At 37.9% G+C, this 18829-nt stretch overlaps 29 non-coding genes across 29 annotated transcripts; all 29 read right to left on the minus strand.

Moving 5' to 3' along the window:
• Positions 1 to 13634: 13634 nt before the first annotated feature.
• On the minus strand, positions 13635 to 13707 carry Trnav-aac (transfer RNA valine (anticodon AAC)). Its single transcript has one exon. It is a non-coding gene; the product is annotated as a tRNA-Val (tRNA).
• Positions 13708 to 13817: 110 nt separating this feature from the next.
• On the minus strand, positions 13818 to 13890 carry Trnav-uac (transfer RNA valine (anticodon UAC)). Its single transcript has one exon. It is a non-coding gene; the product is annotated as a tRNA-Val (tRNA).
• A 111-nt stretch (positions 13891 to 14001) lies between these two features.
• On the minus strand, positions 14002 to 14074 carry Trnav-aac (transfer RNA valine (anticodon AAC)). The gene has a single exon. It is a non-coding gene; the product is annotated as a tRNA-Val (tRNA).
• Positions 14075 to 14184: 110 nt separating this feature from the next.
• Positions 14185 to 14257, minus strand: Trnav-aac (transfer RNA valine (anticodon AAC)). Its single transcript has one exon. It is a non-coding gene; the product is annotated as a tRNA-Val (tRNA).
• Positions 14258 to 14367: 110 nt separating this feature from the next.
• Trnav-uac (transfer RNA valine (anticodon UAC)) lies at positions 14368 to 14440 on the minus strand. Its single transcript has one exon. It is a non-coding gene; the product is annotated as a tRNA-Val (tRNA).
• A 110-nt stretch (positions 14441 to 14550) lies between these two features.
• Positions 14551 to 14623, minus strand: Trnav-aac (transfer RNA valine (anticodon AAC)). The gene has a single exon. It is a non-coding gene; the product is annotated as a tRNA-Val (tRNA).
• A 110-nt stretch (positions 14624 to 14733) lies between these two features.
• Trnav-aac (transfer RNA valine (anticodon AAC)) lies at positions 14734 to 14806 on the minus strand. The gene has a single exon. It is a non-coding gene; the product is annotated as a tRNA-Val (tRNA).
• A 110-nt stretch (positions 14807 to 14916) lies between these two features.
• Trnav-cac (transfer RNA valine (anticodon CAC)) lies at positions 14917 to 14989 on the minus strand. The gene has a single exon. It is a non-coding gene; the product is annotated as a tRNA-Val (tRNA).
• A 111-nt stretch (positions 14990 to 15100) lies between these two features.
• Trnav-aac (transfer RNA valine (anticodon AAC)) lies at positions 15101 to 15173 on the minus strand. Its single transcript has one exon. It is a non-coding gene; the product is annotated as a tRNA-Val (tRNA).
• A 110-nt stretch (positions 15174 to 15283) lies between these two features.
• Positions 15284 to 15356, minus strand: Trnav-aac (transfer RNA valine (anticodon AAC)). The gene has a single exon. It is a non-coding gene; the product is annotated as a tRNA-Val (tRNA).
• A 110-nt stretch (positions 15357 to 15466) lies between these two features.
• Trnav-aac (transfer RNA valine (anticodon AAC)) lies at positions 15467 to 15539 on the minus strand. Its single transcript has one exon. It is a non-coding gene; the product is annotated as a tRNA-Val (tRNA).
• Positions 15540 to 15650: 111 nt separating this feature from the next.
• Positions 15651 to 15723, minus strand: Trnav-aac (transfer RNA valine (anticodon AAC)). The gene has a single exon. It is a non-coding gene; the product is annotated as a tRNA-Val (tRNA).
• A 110-nt stretch (positions 15724 to 15833) lies between these two features.
• On the minus strand, positions 15834 to 15906 carry Trnav-aac (transfer RNA valine (anticodon AAC)). Its single transcript has one exon. It is a non-coding gene; the product is annotated as a tRNA-Val (tRNA).
• A 110-nt stretch (positions 15907 to 16016) lies between these two features.
• On the minus strand, positions 16017 to 16089 carry Trnav-cac (transfer RNA valine (anticodon CAC)). Its single transcript has one exon. It is a non-coding gene; the product is annotated as a tRNA-Val (tRNA).
• A 111-nt stretch (positions 16090 to 16200) lies between these two features.
• Positions 16201 to 16273, minus strand: Trnav-aac (transfer RNA valine (anticodon AAC)). Its single transcript has one exon. It is a non-coding gene; the product is annotated as a tRNA-Val (tRNA).
• A 110-nt stretch (positions 16274 to 16383) lies between these two features.
• Positions 16384 to 16456, minus strand: Trnav-aac (transfer RNA valine (anticodon AAC)). The gene has a single exon. It is a non-coding gene; the product is annotated as a tRNA-Val (tRNA).
• A 110-nt stretch (positions 16457 to 16566) lies between these two features.
• Trnav-aac (transfer RNA valine (anticodon AAC)) lies at positions 16567 to 16639 on the minus strand. Its single transcript has one exon. It is a non-coding gene; the product is annotated as a tRNA-Val (tRNA).
• A 110-nt stretch (positions 16640 to 16749) lies between these two features.
• On the minus strand, positions 16750 to 16822 carry Trnav-cac (transfer RNA valine (anticodon CAC)). The gene has a single exon. It is a non-coding gene; the product is annotated as a tRNA-Val (tRNA).
• A 111-nt stretch (positions 16823 to 16933) lies between these two features.
• Positions 16934 to 17006, minus strand: Trnav-aac (transfer RNA valine (anticodon AAC)). Its single transcript has one exon. It is a non-coding gene; the product is annotated as a tRNA-Val (tRNA).
• Positions 17007 to 17117: 111 nt separating this feature from the next.
• Positions 17118 to 17190, minus strand: Trnav-aac (transfer RNA valine (anticodon AAC)). Its single transcript has one exon. It is a non-coding gene; the product is annotated as a tRNA-Val (tRNA).
• A 95-nt stretch (positions 17191 to 17285) lies between these two features.
• Positions 17286 to 17358, minus strand: Trnav-aac (transfer RNA valine (anticodon AAC)). Its single transcript has one exon. It is a non-coding gene; the product is annotated as a tRNA-Val (tRNA).
• Positions 17359 to 17468: 110 nt separating this feature from the next.
• Trnav-aac (transfer RNA valine (anticodon AAC)) lies at positions 17469 to 17541 on the minus strand. Its single transcript has one exon. It is a non-coding gene; the product is annotated as a tRNA-Val (tRNA).
• Positions 17542 to 17652: 111 nt separating this feature from the next.
• Positions 17653 to 17725, minus strand: Trnav-uac (transfer RNA valine (anticodon UAC)). Its single transcript has one exon. It is a non-coding gene; the product is annotated as a tRNA-Val (tRNA).
• Positions 17726 to 17836: 111 nt separating this feature from the next.
• Positions 17837 to 17909, minus strand: Trnav-aac (transfer RNA valine (anticodon AAC)). Its single transcript has one exon. It is a non-coding gene; the product is annotated as a tRNA-Val (tRNA).
• Positions 17910 to 18004: 95 nt separating this feature from the next.
• Trnav-aac (transfer RNA valine (anticodon AAC)) lies at positions 18005 to 18077 on the minus strand. The gene has a single exon. It is a non-coding gene; the product is annotated as a tRNA-Val (tRNA).
• A 111-nt stretch (positions 18078 to 18188) lies between these two features.
• Positions 18189 to 18261, minus strand: Trnav-cac (transfer RNA valine (anticodon CAC)). Its single transcript has one exon. It is a non-coding gene; the product is annotated as a tRNA-Val (tRNA).
• A 95-nt stretch (positions 18262 to 18356) lies between these two features.
• Trnav-aac (transfer RNA valine (anticodon AAC)) lies at positions 18357 to 18429 on the minus strand. The gene has a single exon. It is a non-coding gene; the product is annotated as a tRNA-Val (tRNA).
• Positions 18430 to 18540: 111 nt separating this feature from the next.
• On the minus strand, positions 18541 to 18613 carry Trnav-aac (transfer RNA valine (anticodon AAC)). The gene has a single exon. It is a non-coding gene; the product is annotated as a tRNA-Val (tRNA).
• Positions 18614 to 18723: 110 nt separating this feature from the next.
• On the minus strand, positions 18724 to 18796 carry Trnav-cac (transfer RNA valine (anticodon CAC)). The gene has a single exon. It is a non-coding gene; the product is annotated as a tRNA-Val (tRNA).
• Between the last annotated feature and the right edge of the window lie 33 nt (positions 18797 to 18829).

Here is an 18829-nt window from a genome sequence, read left to right on the forward strand (position 1 = left end):
CTTCCCTGGGTCGACCCCGGTCTGCCCCTGGTGCGTTCGCATAGCTTTGACGTCATTCCAGGGGCTCACCCGGGTCAGCCCCCAGTGCCCTGCTTGTGGAATGGGTCACTTGGGGCTGGCCCCAGGTGCATGACGTCAATACGAGAGCGGTGACTGATCGTCCGTTTAGCTCTTGTCAGGGGCTCACCCGGGTGAGCACCGCGTGGTAGATAGACCCAGGGAAGCTAATCGAACGCACTTATAATCTTTGATTGCAAACCACCATTAAGATAAAGATTATTGTTTGTAAGATCCGAGCTTGGACTGAAGAATGTTTGTCAGAATCGCATGATCCAAATGTATGGCCTTTGTCAGATGATGAGCCACCCGATACTCCACATTTCTGTCAGTAGTTAACCACAACAAAGGGTCAGCGAAAGTAGGTACTTATCAAACACCGATTACTACCTCGTCTCCCTGGTTATCATGACCTAACACCATGAAATTTGAAATGTCATGGCTCGGCAGCCCATGTGCGCGACGAAGGTTCTTCTTCGTTCTGTCGATTGGGGCGTTTTCACATCATAGCCGCCGTTCGTGGAAAAAATTACTTCTACCGGGTTGTGTCGTGTTTTCTACCAACAGAAATGTGGAGTATCGGGTGGACGAGCAGCAAATGTCACAAATGATTTATGGAAGGCTGCTGGGATCGATTTCACAAAGAAAGCCCTATACTCTTAGGACTAGTCTTAAGGCTCTTTAGGAGTTATTAACAAATTATTTCGTGACATTGTTTTACTCATTTCTCAAAAACTACAGCACCTCAGCAAGCACCATTTTAAGGAAAGCTTTATCATCATTATCTTCAAACTGTGTAAAGTTTAACGCAAATCTGTTGACTTTGGGTTTTGTGTTACAAACAATTCCCGGACCCTTTAAGGCTTGTCCTCAGTCAGAACGACGAACTCCCTATTTGAGAAATCCACCTCTGGAAAGAGCTACATATATATTTCGGCAGACTTCCAATTTAAACGATCAAGCTGTTCTTTTAACGCACATACCGATAATTATTTTTAAGTTGAGCACCATGCATATTTTATGCCATAAGACATATGGCCATGATATTTGAATAATCGGCTTCTTCAATTCGTTGGGAGTCCAATGCTATTCAAACTGACTGTTTGTCAATTAACACAAAGTGTCTCATAGTAACACATTAGCATCCCTCTCAATATGCAATACAAAATGTTACAAAAACATTCACATTCCTGAAAATGTACCAACTGTATAGTTATTATCAAACGACTTTAAACTGTTATAAGTTTATAAACTGGACCATTCACTAATCCGGTCGCTAAAGGCCTTTAGTCCAAGTTGTCGTCAAGGGTTAACAATAATAATAATACAAATAATAATAACACATGAGTATTTATATAGCGCCTTATATGCAAGGCGGTTAACATGAAATATAAACAATATTCTAAAATGCAACACTATTAACAGAAAACGAGAAAATAATAACAACTAAACTTAGACATATGGAGCACAAAATATTTTTAAAATTAGTTACTTAAACTAAAAGAAAAAAATGATTGAGACATTGCATGGTGAGGTATAAATAATGTTTTTGGTTTGCGGTAACACCTTGTGTGTATCTACTTGCTAGGTAGAGTATGTTCTTTAGAGATGTCTTGCTCTATAATATTCTACTACCGTAGGTTTATTGACTGTTCGGGAGACTGTCCTCCAATCTATTCATTTGTGTGTAATTACATGGACAGCAGGCGCCAGCGTCATGAATATGCATGGCGATAAAACCCATCGGTGTGCATTAAACCGTTGTCACCGATGCTCATTAAAAAAAAACATCCGGTTCTTCACAACTCTTGGGCAGTTAAATGACTAATGGTGAACCTTGTTACAATAGCGTGCCTTTTCCAGTATGGACAAAATGTAACCTAAGCATGTAAAGCCCCGTTCACACGAGAGCAATTTAGCAAGGGTACCTTGCTAAACTGAAGCATGGTTGTAAAATTTTACAAAATGTACCTCATGTGAAAGGACAACCATATTTAGAGTGTCCAGGGTCCCTTGTAAAATTCTTTTCCAACATTGCTACATTTTGTCGGAGGTCCGGACCTACGACACACAAGCAGTAGTTTTGACCAAAAGCCCTTTTCACATGGCCAAAATGTACCCAGGGTCCTTTGCTACAAAATTTACGAGCTTGGATTGTTTATTTGGTTTCACCATGTGTAACTGAATTTGTGAGCTTTCACACTGAAAAGTTAAAAAACTAACAACCCTTGTGCGACATAAGAGTGATATGACGAATTGGTAATCCTGATCACCTTAGTTGGACAAGATAGCACCAACAATACCATGTAATGTATGGGCATTTTCACATAGGACGTTGCTCAATAAACAAGGGTTCCTTTCACACGATGATGTAGCCCACGTCCTTGGTCAAAACTTCCGCCAGTGTAAGAGTTTGTCGTAGGTCCGGACCTCCGACAAAATGTAGCAATGTTGGACAAGATTTGACAAGGGACCCTGGACACTACAAAAATTATTGTCCTTTCACACGAGGTACATTTTGTAAAGTCTTACAACCATGCTACAGTTTAGCAAGGGAGTGAAAGGGGCTCACTACATCATTGTGGGAAGGGAGCCAATTTGTTTATTGACCGACGTCCTATGTGAGGTTGCCCACACAACGCATGCTATTGTGTGCTATCTTTTCCCATCAGTTGATCAGGATTACCAATTCGTCATGAAGATAATATACCCAATCACTTTGTTGTTCAATTGTCCCGGAATCCAGCACCAATAATGATATTCGATTTTTTGAGACAGTATTTACAGAAGGAACATCATCTAGAATTATGTGGTGCAGTTACAACTCTGAATCTGATTCGTTTGGATGCCTTTTCTCTTATTTCCCCACACATGTATATGACGTACGACCGATAAAACAATGGCTTACCGAGTACAACGTGTGGGGAAAAGCTTAGTGGACGCATTCCGCTGGTACTATAATATTATTTGGCTGGTATATCAATTTTGCGCTTTGGGTTACCAGTGGTGTGTGCACTATCATGGCGTGAAATCTCAAAAATCAGTCTCGCACGGTGATAACAATCCACGCTCATAAATTTTGTAGCAAGGGACCATTTGCACCAAAAACAAAGGACATTAATTTATTTTTTACGCCAGATGACCCCCCCCCCTCCTCCACACACACACGTACTCAAATAGTGTGTAAACACCCGCAATCGGGGACCTTCCTTTGTTCAACTCTTTGTGATAGCAACTGACCCCATTTTAGACGTCCCCATTGGTTTTATACACTTAATCGAATCGAGGACGTCCTCGGTGTGACTTTTTCCCGGATCCCTTTTGTTAAAGTCCTCGGTTTGAATGCATGCACGTGCCCATATTTCAAGGCAGACTGAAGCCCTCGCTTGACGTACCTTTCATACTGCATGTCATGTTTACAGTTACAAGTCTTGACATATGTGGTGTTTTCGTTAAGTTCTTAACGTGTTTTTAACTTATCCTTCATCAGTGTTTGTTTAAATCTAGTTTTATCTTAAAAACTATACTTTTTAGTGTTCAGTTTTGGAGCTTTCATCAATGCCTTGACATGTACATTTTCCATCTTTAATCTCTTTTTTTATTGACAATACATTTTTATTGAAAAAAAGTGTATGCCTTACGGTATCATACAAAATAATGCTTTTTATTTTGAAGGGAAAATCAACCATAAATGGCTGTCCCGTAAACACAGCTATTTTGCCTTTTCAAATTACGAAAGAAAGAACTTACCTATATCTGGTGCATCTACTCCAGCCGAAGAAGCTACATTTTGCAGTATAGCGCTGTTTACATGTATCCGGGCATAAATCAGTCCTATCAACAGAGTTGGTTAAAATGGACATATTATTCTCCTCTCTTTTTTAAGACACTGCAGCCGATTTCACGAAACGCTAGGATGAATCCTAACTCGAGTTAGGACGAGTAACCCGTCCTAACTTAGGATGGGTTCAATGCGTCCTACGTATTTGAATACGGAACTTTACTCGTCCTAAGTCCTAAGATTAATCCTAAGTTAGGAAGAGTTTGGTGAAATTGACAGCTGGACACCTTTGGTAACTGTCAAAAACCAGTCTTTTTAATTGGTGTATCTCAACATATGCACAAAATAACAAACCTGTGAAAATTTGATCTCAATTGGTCGTCGAAACTGCGAGATAGTAATTGAAGAAGAAAAAACTGTCACACGAAGTTGTGGTTGTGTGCTTTCAGATGCTTGATTTCGGGGGCCACCAAATCTAATTATGAGGTCTGGAAATCAAATTCGTGGAAAATTACTTCTTTCTCGAAAACTAACGTTATTCAGAGGGAGCCGTTCTTTGCTAAGTACATACAAAATATTTTTATCGACACAAATTACAAAATAATAACACACTCACTGTGAGAACGGAAGCCACGAAGCAAGAAAGAAAATCACACAATAGCTGATAATTCCCATAATGTCTGTGTTTGAAGCTCGTTCTAATCTTGCCCCCTAAAAGAGTAATAAATGAGAAACAAATGTCAATAATGATTTAAAACTTTCAGTGCTCTCCTCACTTTAAATTCATTCCGAGAGATTGTATACGTATAGCGATATAAAAACATCATCGTTTAATTCCAGTCAGAAAGGTTACGGATTACGATAATCATACTGGAATAGTTTCTTCTATGAAATATTTGTTGTTGAAATGAAGTTATGTTATTTCATAGAAATCAACCTGAAACCTTAAAACAAATATAAACAAACAGTTCAAACTTAGGACGATGAAATTTTGCAAGATGAACATCACTGATGGTATTAACTTTTCCTGCGGGAACATAACCGCTCCACATTATTATTATTGGCGATATCTCAAAAACGCTTCCATTTAAAATTCATTTTCACATGTGAGTTTTATTGTATACAATATAGCTACATTTAAAGCCATTATACACTTTCTGCACAGAACACAGATTTACAAATAACTTACTGGGTTTACAGAAGGTAATGGTGAAAGACTTTCCTTGAAATATTATTCCATGAAATGCTTTACTTTTTGAGAAAATATTAAAACAATTATCAATTCTCGAAATCGAGAATAACGGATTTATTTTAAACACATGTAATGACACGGCGAAACGTGCGGAAACAAGGGTAGGTTTCCCTTTATTTTCTCCCGACTCCGATGACCAATTGAGCCCGAATTGTCACAGGTTTGTTATTTTATATATAAGTTGTGATACACGAAGTGTGGGCCTTGGACAATACTGTTCACCGATGTTGTGCGATTGCTTTAAAGGCAGTGGACACTATTGGTAATTACTCAAAACAATTATTAGCATAAAACCTTAGTTGACTAGTAATGGGGAGATGTTGATAGTATAAAACATTGTGAGAAACGCCTTTCTCTAGAGTGACATGGTTTTCGAGAAAGAAGTATTTTTTCCCCGAATTTGATTTCGAGACCTCAGAATTAGATTTTGAGGTCTCGAAATCAAGCATCTGAAAGCGCACAACTTCGTGTGACAAGGGTGTTTTTTTCTTTCATTATTATCTCGCAACTCCGACGACCGATTGAGCTCAAATTATTACAGATTTGTTATTGTATGTATATGTTGAGACACACCAAGTAAGAAGACTAGCCTTTGACAATTACCAATAGTTTCCGGTGTCTTTAAATTCGATTAAAATAATCGAACGGTTCCAAAAAAATTAAGGTTTACGTTCCCCTTATGCTACATCTCGGTGACTGTGTAAAATTTACTTGGTTAAACCCACAGAGCAATACATACTTGAAAACTTACCTTCGCATCCCGCAATAGTAATCTTTGTTTTTGTAGTTCGTACAACTTGTCTTAAGGTACTACATTCGCCGATTGATCTCAAAACACTTCCTTCTAATGTTGCACTACAGTAATTAGTGTGTGCTAATGGTTTATATAAAGAGTGTGTCCTTGATCGAGTTTATTCAGTTCATGGAAAGATAAAATTGGTTTCGTGAATACAGGAAGTGCAGAGTACTATATTAATAAACTAGTTGAAATTGAAACTGAAATGGTCGGTTGTTAGAGATCTAGGTTCAGGTTTCAGGATCAGGTTTATTTTCAATATACCAGTAGGCAAAATACCAAAATACTTATCGATACTTAAGGGCAATGGACACCTTTGTGAAAGACCAATCTTCTCACTCGGTGTATCTCAACATATATATGCACAAAATAACAAACCTGTGAAAATTTGAACTCAATTAGTCTTCGAAGTTGCGAGATAATAGGCCTTATGGAAGAAAAATCACCATGGTCACACGAAGTTGTGTGCTTTCAGATGCTCGATTTCAAGAAATCAAAATCTAATTCTGAGGTCTCGAAATCAATTTCATGGCAAATTACTTCTTTATCGGAAACTACGTTATCTCAGAGAGAGACTTTTCTCACAAAGTTGTATACTATCAACAGCTCTCCAGTGCATGTATGTTACCAAGTAAGTTTTTATGCTAACAGTTATTTTGAGTAGTTACCATTTTTGCCTTTAATGGGGAGGTCACATAGGCCTACAAGATCCCTAAGCTTGTACAAGGTATGACATCCTCAAAAAGAATGACATGTAAATAAAATAGTTACAATCATGAGTTTTCAAAATAAAACGGCAATATTTATTATATGCTCTTGTTATTAAATAATTTAATTAAATACATTTGTAACTTGTAAAGTAAATCAATACCATTTAAAAGAAACATAAATAACTATCAGACATAAATAACTAAAGAATTTTGGTAGTAGAGATGCAGATAGGCTATGCGCGATCCCCAGTTCTCATTAATACTTATATGCAGATTTTAAGTTCAGTCTTTGTTGAGAGGGTAATTTCTTTTTGGAAAATCCTTGAAGTCTATTGGAAACTTCTGAAGGGGCACCAAGACCAAGACAATTGACAACGGTTGCCTTAGTTGTCTCCGTTTAATGCCAGGCCCAGGCAAAGCTTAGTTTAAAGATGCGTCTCAATTTATGAAGGACATGTTTACCTGAAATGTTTTATTACAATCTAGAGAGGTATCCAAATTACCTGGATTGAACAATTCACAACAAAACCATTTGATATGGGTAACAATCTTAACAACTTAAAGCTTAACAATCAGGGGCATATACCAACTCGTAAACACAGAACTAAAATTCAACATGTTGTGTAAAACGATTGAACCATTAACTAAGTCTAAAGGTTTCTACATTCAAACGGCCTTGAATGAACAGAAACATGCCTGACATGGTGGAGCGAACGGGAAAGGGAAAACATATAGACTTGTATTAGTCAGTCCTTTTAATTCCAAGTAAACCGGGGATTACCCAAAATAAATCAGTTTCGTTTAGGCCTAAAACGAAAACACACATTCCTTTTTTTTTTTTTTTTTTTTTTAATGCAATTTTAGAAAAACATGTCAAAGAGCCCACTGAGCAGCTGATTTCACGAAACGCTATAGGCTTAACCCTATCTCGAGTTAGGATAAGTAACTAGTCCCAACTTAGGATGGGTTCAACGCGTCTTAACGTCTATGGTTACGGAACTTAACTCGTCCTAAGTCTTAAAATTAATCCTAAGTAAGCAAGAGTTTGGTGAAAACGACGGCAGGGAAACTGTTTTATATCAGATTCCAAGATACGTTGTTCTCTGTGTTCTTTTATCTTCAGCATGTGTCATTTATATTCCTTTACTAACAATAAAGCGTAACCATAAAAAGTCAAATAACTGACACCGAGAGCTTGAATCGGGTTATGACTTCTGTAACTTGTCTTCTGTTGCTTGATATCAATTTACGGAAATGAAAATGAATATTTTCCTCATGAGTGTGTTAGACAAAATGGCAGAGTGGGCACTGGGCAATATTTTATAATAGTTACAATATTTTGTTTAGTAACTACCAAACGTGTACCTTGCCTTTAAACGATATCCATGTAATATTTTACGAAACATTTTGAGAAATATTTCCTGATTAACTTGCTCTTCCTCAATGTCACTTTCGGGTGCAGTGGTTTTTTTTTTATGGCATACGCTTCCCTTGGAGGACCAGAGACGCAAACTCAATTTTGTATATGAGTTGTTTTTTCTGTCTGTTGCAGATCGTTAAGGAAAATTGATCAACTCATGATTTGTCAAGAGCTAGCCCAGCAGCCAGCAGTATGATGCCAACTGCAGCTTGATAAAGATCTGGCTTGTCTTCATCTTGGGCGTTGGAACATTCACCCTTGTTTTGGTGGTGGCCAGTTTCATCCGGTTCAAGGCAGACACAGCTCCAATGCCCACGTACTAATCAACATAATCTGAAACCTGTTGAAACGCTCCTTGTCAAATCAAAAGGATGCTTAACACAATTAACTTCATAGCTTAAACCACTGCACTAAACAGCAGTTTCTGACAACACCTGAAAAAATCTGGAATACTATTTATGCAAGGGAATTTTGTGTTTTTACAGTGACTTTTTTATTAAATGAATTTCAGGAAGTAGTTTGTGAAAATTCCATTATGTCTGAAATGAACTACAGGTAGACCCTATATAGGTCAAGTTCAGTTAAAAAAACTCGCAGGAAATCGGCCTCATTCAAGTACAAATTAGCCTGAGGCTAAGTTGGCACACAGGACAAACCAAGTTTATTTAAACTTAATAAAATGTTGTCCCCACCTCTTTTCCCCACACCCCTACTCAGATCCAGTTGCTGCCCATGATTTGAGTAGTGTGATTTTCGTTCAATACGTAGAAAATAAACGTATTACCGTTCATTGCATGGTTTGAATAAAGGAACACATGAATTGCAAAGTTTTCAACATTTATGCTCTACATCTTAAAATTGCCACTTATTTTTTTTACGAGTTCAAATTGTTCTTCTTGAAGATAAGGTTTCTGATGGTAAAAGAAAAAACCTGATACGAAGTCGGATTTCAACAAATCTATACCAGCGGGTTCATTCAACTGTAATCACCGGCAGTGGCAGTCAATCTTAACGAAGGCACTGTCCACGTTTTCCATTTGTAGAATCAATGGGAGACTTTTGGGACTCTTTGTGGCAGCAGACTTACCAGGTAAAATCCATTGACTCGGTAATGTGCGCATGCTCAGAACTACGTAAACAATGGAAATTTACCTGGTAAGTCTGCTGCCACCTAGCGTTCCGAAGTCTCCTATTGGTTTTATGCTTGTGACACTTCTTTTTACATTGAACATGAATGATTTTGCCAATATTCTTCCGATAGACTCTAAAATGTATTTTAAGCAGATGACACAGCTATTTTTACTAGTGCTATTGTATGTTTTGCTTGTTGTATAGTTTTTGTGCTGTTATTGTATACCCGTAGTCTTTATTTAAATTTTGTTGTTTTTATATTTTTAATATTAATTAGTGTTATTATAAATATATTTTTATATTAATACAATTTTACAAATTTAATGTTTATGTAGTCGCTGGGCACCTCTGGAAAACAGTGTTTCACTGAGAGGTTTCCCCAGGGTAAAGAAGAAATAAATAAATAAATAAACTTGTCGAGATGATTTGTAAAGTTATAATCACGTTTTGACAATTATGTAGTATTGTTATGTTTCGGCACTTTGTATTATGAACGATTTCCGCAAACCTTAGATTTCACAAGAGTGTGCGTATTTTTTTTTTTGACGACTATTTTCAAACGCTGTCAATGAACTTCCGTGTCCTTGGCGTTTTCTTCTTGCATGGTTGAACAAACACGACACTGAATTTGTTGTTGTGTATCCATAGTAACTGTACACAAAGGACAAATCGTGACCGGAGCTCAATTTCATGGCGCTATCTCAACTAAAATGCATGCGCTGTGGGTAATATCCGAGTCCACAGGTTATAGAGGGAAGAGTGAAATCATACATTATCATTATTATATATTATTATTGATTTATTCGGCCAAGATGTCAACAAACAGTACAAGATACAATATTACCATATACTAAAGACATATAACAGTGTAAGAAACAATGAATGTAAACTTATGAGGCCTAGAACAATTGTAAACCAATGATTGAATGAGACAGAGCACTGGCAATCAAGCAAGACAATTATAAAAACAGACAGGACAAGCCCATTCTAAGATGGCCAGGATTAATAAAAGTGAGCCTAACCACTGTGACTCAAAAGCCTATCAATCCAATCTTAAAACGGGAATAGAATCTTTAACAAACATTTAAATACAGTAAAGATAAACTTTGGAAAATAATAAATATGAGGAACAAAATAAATATGTTTATGTTAAGAAAAACCTATTTACATGAAGCAAGAATATTTGGAAGTGCACATTTTAGTATAAATAAAGCTGCCGCGTGAAAGCAAGATGCAACCAAGTGTTGCCACAAACATTGTTTATGGTACTCGATATATGCACCATAAAAAGACACCAAAGAAAATAGTAGGACCGGAAAGGATTGAACATATTTGGAATATTTGTATTGAAGTTTTGTTAAAGGAACACGTTTCCTTAGATCGGTCGAGTTGGTCTTTGAAAAGCGTTTGTAACCGTTTGTTATAAAATGCATATGAGTAGAAAGATGTTGTAAAAGTAAAATACAATGACCCACACAAACATGCCTCGAAATCGCACGGTTTTCCTTTTACCTCGTCGACTAACACGGTCGGCCATTTATGGTTTGACTCCCATAAATGGCCGACCGTGTTAGTTTGTACAGTAAAAGGAAAACCACGCAATTTCGAGGAAAACTTGTGTGGATCATTGTATTTTACTTTTTAAAACATCTTTCCAACCATACGCATTTTCAAAAAGCGGTTACAAACGCTTTATATAGACCAACTCGCCCGATCCAAGGCAACGTGTTCCTTTAATAAAGCTTTTTCCCTGCGTGTGTGTTGTGAGAATCATGTAGTGAAACCTTTGAGATGTCATGTGCAGTTCTTTATAGAAGCAAGGAGGTTTTCCTCCATGCTAGAAGTTACGCATCGGCGTGAAGTATTCTAATCATATGCACTTTGAAGACCGAGAAGCAAACAGAAAAGGGGGAAAAGGGAATCCATAGGGAAATTCTACGCAGAGCCATGGTATTGGGCCCTTGGATAAAAGTGCAAACGAGATTGTTTACATGTTACCCATAGCAACGGCCAGCAAAAGTATTTTTGTGTCTTTCAACAAATTCATCCAGTGTCAATACTCACCCGAGTGTGTGATGGTCGTGACTGCTCATTGTGCTTGCGTGAAACCTATACCCCAAGGGCTCCACAATGAAGAAAATATTGTTCCTTTGTTGGGAAGTTAACTTGTTGTTTAGATTTTGTCCAGGGGGGTTTCCCTTTTAAACTAGGCCATTATTGAAATACACGGGAAAACGGAACTAATCCGTTTTTGTGAAAAGGGTGTCATTGCGTGTCGAGACTCCTAATAACAGACTAGGCAAACAAACTATTAGATTCGCTTCTGAACATTCGATTAAAAAAACCTATAAGTAGCACCTGTTTATGTGGAGGTATTTAAAGGAAAATTCGGAAATAATTATGTAAAGAGCAGTTAACCCTACGGTTGTGTAATGGAGTTAGTCACAAACCTTCACTAAAATCCCCACAAATGGCGTACTTATAGTAACATTTTGACGAAAAATAAAGCTGTAGTAAAAAAGCTTGTTGAAGCTATCCTTGGCTAATCAGTTAATGTCGCTTGTAATTTCTCTGATTATGCGAATAAAATTAAAATTAATATAATTTAAAAGAAAAAACAGTGTGCACTTGCTTTTTGAAAAATTCGTTTTTCAGTTCAGAATCTATTACTTGTACGTTGTCGAATAACCACTCATTTATTCACTCAATTTAATGGACTTCGTCTCGGTAAAATTATCAAGAACCAGGCCTCGTTGGGTCTAAACCACTAGTTGAAAACCTCTTCACCACACATTGATATTTAAAGCGCCTTATGCTATACCTCACAGCACTCAAATACGGAAAAGAAAAAATTTGGTAAAATGCAGCACATATAGTACAGAGAATACAATATAATAACAACCACTTAGAAAAAAAAACGATATCCCAAGCCCTTAGTAAAGGTTTGTTTGTCATAACATAAAGCAACCTGAACAATTATTAATCCTTTTTTGCAACTTAAAAGAACACGTTGCCTTGGATCGGACGAGTTGGTCTTTGAAAAGTGTTTGAAACCGTTTGTTATGAAATGCATATGGTATAGAATATAATGATCCACACAAGTATCACTCGAAATTGCGTGGTTTTCCTTTTACCTCGTCGACTAACACGATCGGCCATTTATGGGAGTCAAATTTTGTATTCCCACAAATGGCCGACCGTGTTAGTTCGTAAAGTAAAAGGAAAACTACGCAATTTCGAGGCAAATTTGTGTGGATCATTGTATTCTACTTTTAACATCTTTCTAACCATATGCATTTTATAACAAACGGTTAGGCCTACAAACGCTTTTTAAAGACCAACTCGACCGATCCAAGGCAACGTATTCCTTTAACTTGATAACATAAACAGACGCGTTGACGTTTCAGATGATTAAGTAAACAATATTTTGCAGAAATTTGTTGGAATGTTTGTTATAGTTTCCCTGACAACCCTGGTTTGGGTTGAACAATATACCAAACGTATTCCTTTTTTGGAACTTAACTTAATAGAGACAGATGTGTTGATGTTTTGTAAAACATATTTTTTCAAACACTTGTTAGGATGTTTGTAATAGTTTCCCTGACAACCATGGTTTGGTTGACAATATACCAGAATCGGGTGTTTACCTCAACAGGTATTTGGACATAGTCGATTAGTGACATAGTCTCGCATCAGGAATCCCATTAAGCCTGACAAAGAGATTAAATACTTACTCATTAAAACTAAAATGAGTTTCATTGACACAACAAAATCACATATTTTATTTCTGATTTGTTGTGTCAAGGAAAATTATTTCAGTTATCAACAAAATAAAGAGTTTCATTGACACACAAAATTATAACTTGAATGTCTGATTTAAAGCCAGTGGACACTTTCGGAACAGAAAACAAAATTAAAGTTCACAGATTTACAAATAACTTACATGGTTTACAGAAGGTAATGGTGAAAGACTTCTCTTGTTTACTTTTTGAGAAAACATTAAAACAAGTATCAATTTATTTTAAACACATGTCATAACACGGCGAAACGTGCGAAAACAAGGGTGGGTTTTCCCGTTATTTTCTCCCGACTCCGATGACAATGAGCCTAAATTTTCACAGGTTTGTTATTGAATATTAGTTGTGATACACGAAGTGTGGGCCTTCGGGCAACACTGTTTACCGACAGTATCCAATGATTGTAAGTGTCAAGTTAACTTATTTTAGTTTAATTAAGAATCTGAGTGTATGAAAGTAGTTGGTTTTTAAACTTTGTAGTTTGGAATAAGAGGTTGAATCAGCATTTAAAAAAATATCCCTACATTTGGTATACTTGAGCTTATAAGGCGCACGTGATAACCACTACACTACGAAAACTTGACGACCAAATTCCAATGTTTAGCTTCCTTCAATGTTGAGAATCATTACCAAACTAACAGAACAAATGCAATTTAAAAGTAACCTCATGTCAGATATTCAAAAGAAAATTGTTTTCGCCCGGGCTCGAACCGGGGACCTTGCGCGTGTTAGGCGCACGTGATAACCACTACACTACGAAAACTTGACGACCAAACTCCAATATTTAGCTTCCTTCAATCTGGGGATTTCATACCAACCAACAGAATAAATATAATTTTAAACTAACCTCATGTCAGAAATACAAAAGAAAGTTGTTCTCGCCCGGGCTCAAACCGGGGACCTTGCGCGTGTAAAGCACACGTGATAACCACTACACTACGAAAACTTGAAGGCAAATCTGCAATATTTAGCTTCCTTCAATTTGGGGATTCGTTACAAAACTAACAGAATAAATATTTTTTTAAAGTAACCTCATGTCAGAAATGCAAAAGAAAATTGTTTTCGCCCGGGCTTGAACCGGGGACCTTGCGCGTGTTAGGCGCACGTGATAACCACTACACTACGAAAACTTGACGACCAAATTCCTATTTTTAGCTTCCTTCAATGTTGGGATCGTTACCAAACTAACAGAATAAATATAATTTAAAAGTAACCTCATGTCAGAAATACAAAAGAAAATTGTTTTCGCCCGGGCTCGAACCGGGGACCTTGCGCGTGTTAGGCGCACGTGATAACCACTACACTACGAAAACTTGACGACCAAATTCCTATTTTTAGCTTCCTTCAATGTTGGGATCGTTACCAAACTAACAGAATAAATATAATTTAAAAGTAACCTCATGTCAGAAATACAAAAGAAAGTTGTTTTCGCCCGGGCTCGAACCGGGGACCTTGCGCGTGTAAAGCGCACGTGATAACCACTACACTACGAAAACTTGACAACCAAATTCCTTTTTTTAGCTTCTTCAATGTTGGGAACAGTTACCAACCTAACAGAATAAATATAATTTAAAAGTAACCTCATGTCAGAAATACAAAAGAAAATTGTTTTCGCCCGGGCTTGAACCGGGGACCTTGCGCGTGTTAGGCGCACGTGATAACCACTACACTACGAAAACTTGACGACCAAACTCCAATATTTAGCTTCCTTCAATCTTGGGATTTCATACCAACCAACAGAATAAATATTTATTTAAAGTAACCTCATGTCAGAAATACAAAAGAAAATTGTTTTCGCCCGGGCTTGAACCGGGGACCTTGCGCGTGTTAGGCGCACGTGATAACCACTACACTACGAACACTTGACGACCAAACTGCAATATTTAGCTTCCTTCAATCTGGGGATTTCATACCAACCTACAGAATAAATATTTTTTTAAAGTAACCTCATGTCAGAAATACAAAAGAAAATTGTTTTCACCAGGGCTCGAACCGGGGACCTTGCGCGTGTGAGGCGCACGTGATAACCACTACACTACGAAAACTTGACGACCAAACTCCAATATTTAGCTTCCTTCAATTTGGGGATTCGTTACAAAACTAACAGAATAAATATTTTTTTAAAGTAACCTCATGTCAGAAATGCAAAAGAAAATTGTTTTCGCCCGGGCTTGAACCGGGGAACTTGCGCGTGTTAGGCGCACGTGATAACCACTACACTACGAAAACTTGACGACCAAATTCCTATTTTTAGCTTCCTTCAATGTTGGGATCGTTACCAAACTAACAGAATAAATATAATTTAAAAGTAACCTCATGTCAGAAATACAAAAGAAAATTGTTTTCGCCCGGGCTCGAACCGGGGACCTTGCGCGTGTTAGGCGCACGTGATAACCACTACACTACGAAAACTTGACGACCAAATTCCTATTTTTAGCTTCCTTCAATGTTGGGATCGTTACCAAACTAACAGAATAAATATTTATTTAAAGTAACCTCATGTCAGAAATACAAAAGAAAATTGTTTTCGCCCGGGCTTGAACCGGGGACCTTGCGCGTGTTAGGCGCACGTGATAACCACTACACTACGAAAACTTGACGACCAAATTCCTATTTTTAGCTTCCTTCATTGTTAGGAATCGTTACCAAACTAACAGAATAAATATAACTTAAAAGTAACCTCATGTCAGAAATACAAAAGAAAGTTGTTTTCGCCCGGGCTTGAACCGGGGACCTTGCGCGTGTTAGGCGCACGTGATAACCACTACATTACGAAAACTTGACGACCAAACTCCAATATTTAGCTTCCTTCAATCTGGGGATTTCATACCAACCAACAGAATAAATATTTATTTAAAGTAACCTCATGTCAGAAATACAAAAGAAAATTGTTTTCGCCCGGGCTTGAACCGGGGACCTTGCGCGTGTTAGGCGCACGTGATAACCACTACACTACGAACACTTGACGACCAAACTGCAATATTTAGCTTCCTTCAATCTGGGGATTTCATACCAACCTACAGAATAAATATTTTTTTAAAGTAACCTCATGTCAGAAATACAAAAGAAAATTGTTTTCGCCAGGGCTCGAACCGGGGACCTTGCGCGTGTGAGGCGCACGTGATAACCACTACACTACGAAAACTTGACGACCAAACTCCAATATTTAGCTTCCTTCAATTTGGGGATTCGTTACAAAACTAACAGAATAAATATTTTTTTAAAGTAACCTCATGTCAGAAATGCAAAAGAAAATTGTTTTCGCCCGGGCTTGAACCGGGGAACTTGCGCGTGTTAGGCGCACGTGATAACCACTACACTACGAAAACTTGACGACCAAATTCCTATTTTTAGCTTCCTTCAATGTTGGGATCGTTACCAAACTAACAGAATAAATATAATTTAAAAGTAACCTCATGTCAGAAATACAAAAGAAAATTGTTTTCGCCCGGGCTCGAACCGGGGACCTTGCGCGTGTTAGGCGCACGTGATAACCACTACACTACGAAAACTTGACGACCAAATTCCTATTTTTAGCTTCCTTCAATGTTGGGATCGTTACCAAACTAACAGAATAAATATTTATTTAAAGTAACCTCATGTCAGAAATACAAAAGAAAATTGTTTTCGCCCGGGCTTGAACCGGGGACCTTGCGCGTGTTAGGCGCACGTGATAACCACTACACTACGAAAACTTGACGACCAAACTGCAATATTTAGCTTCCTTCAATCTGGGGATTTCATACCAACCAACAGAATAAATATTTTTTTAAAGTAACCTCATGTCAGAAATACAAAAGAAAATTGTTTTCGCCAGGGCTCGAACCGGGGACCTTGCGCGTGTGAGGCGCACGTGATAACCACTACACTACGAAAACTTGACGACCAAACTCCAATATTTAGCTTCCTTCAATTTGGGGATTCGTTACAAAACTAACAGAATAAATATTTTTTTAAAGTAACCTTATGTCATAAATACAAAAGAAATATGTTTTCGCCCGGGCTTGAACCGGGGACCTTGCGCGTGTTAGGCGCACGTGATAACCACTACACTACGAAAACTTGACGACCAAATTCCTATTTTTAGCTTCCTTCATTGTTAGGAATCGTTACCAAACTAACAGAATAAATATAACTTAAAAGTAACCTCATGTCAGAAATACAAAAGAAAGTTGTTTTCGCCCGGGCTCGAACCGGGGACCTTGCGCGTGTTAGGCGCACGTGATAACCACTACACTACGAAAACTTGACGACCAAACTCCAATATTTAGCTTCCTTCAATTTGAGGATTCCATACCAACCAACAGAATAAATATAATTTTAAAGTAAACAAAATAAAGTTGTTTTCGCCATGGCTCGAACCGGGGACCTTGCGCGTGTTAGGCGCACGTGATAACCACTACACTACGAAAACTTGACGACCAAACTCCAAAATTTAGCTTCCTTTAATTTGGGAATTCCATACCAACCAACAGAATAAATATTTTTTTAAAGTAACCCTATGTCATAAATACAAAAGAAAATTGTTTTCGGCCGGGCTTGAACCGGGGACCTTGCGCGTGTTAGGTGCACGTGATAACCACTACACTACGAAAACTTGACGACCGAACTCCAATATTTAGCTTCCTTCAATCTGGGGATTCGTTACAAAACTAACAGAATAAATATAATTTTAAAGTAACCTCATGTCAAAAATACAAAAGAAAATTGTTTTCGCCCGGGCTCGAACCGGGGACCTTGCGCGTGTAAAGCGCACGTGATAACCACTACACTACGAAAACTTGGCGACCAAACTCCAATATTTAGCTTCCTTCATTTTGGGGATTCGTTACAAAACTAACAGAATAAATATTTTTTTAAAGTAACCTGATGTCAGAAATACAAAAGAAAGTTGTTTTCGCGCGGGCTCGAACCGGGGACCTTGCGCGTGTTAGGTGCACGTGATAACCACTACACTACGAAAACTTGACGACCAAACTCCAATATTGAGCTTCCTTCAATTTGGGGATTCCATACCAACCAACAGAATAAATATAATTTTAAAGTAAACAAAAGAAATATGTTTTCGCCAGGGCTTGAACCGGGGACCTTGCGCGTGTTAGGCGCACGTGATAACCACTACACTACGAAAACTTGACGACCGAACTCCAATATTTAGCTTCCTTCAATCTGGGGATTCGTTACAAAACTAACAGAATAAATATAATTTTAAAGTAACCTAATGTCAGAAATACAAAAGAAAATTGTTTTCGCCCGGGCTCGAACCGGGGACCTTGCGCGTGTGAGGCGCACGTGATAACCACTACACTACGAAAACTTGACGACCAAACTCCAATATTTAGCTTTCTTCATTTTGGGGATTCCATACCAACCAACAGAATAAATATAATTTTAAAGTAAACAAAAGAAAGTTGTTTTCGCCAGGGCTTGAACCGGGGACCTTGCGCGTGTTAGGCGCACGTGATAACCACTACGCTACGAAAACTTGAAGACCGAACTCCAATATTTAGCTTCCTTCAATCTGGGGATTCCATACCAACCAACAGAATAAATATTTTTTTTAAAGTAACCCCATGTCAGAAATACAAAAGAAAATTGTTTTCGCCCGGGCTCGAACCGGGGACCTTGCGCGTGTTAGGCGCACGTGATAACCACTACACTACGAACACTTGACGACCAAACTGCAATATTTAGCTTCCTTCAATCTGGGGATTTCATACCAACCTACAGAATAAATATTTTTTTAAAGTAACCTCATGTCAGAAATACAAAAGAAAATTGTTTTCGCCAGGGCTCGAACCGGGGACCTTGCGCGTGTGAGGCGCACGTGATAACCACTACACTACGAAAACTTGACGACCAAACTGCAATATTTAGCTTCCTTC

Source organism: Asterias amurensis, chromosome 3 (assembly GCF_032118995.1).
Source record: "Asterias amurensis chromosome 3, ASM3211899v1".
NCBI lineage: Eukaryota > Metazoa > Echinodermata > Asteroidea > Forcipulatida > Asteriidae > Asterias > Asterias amurensis.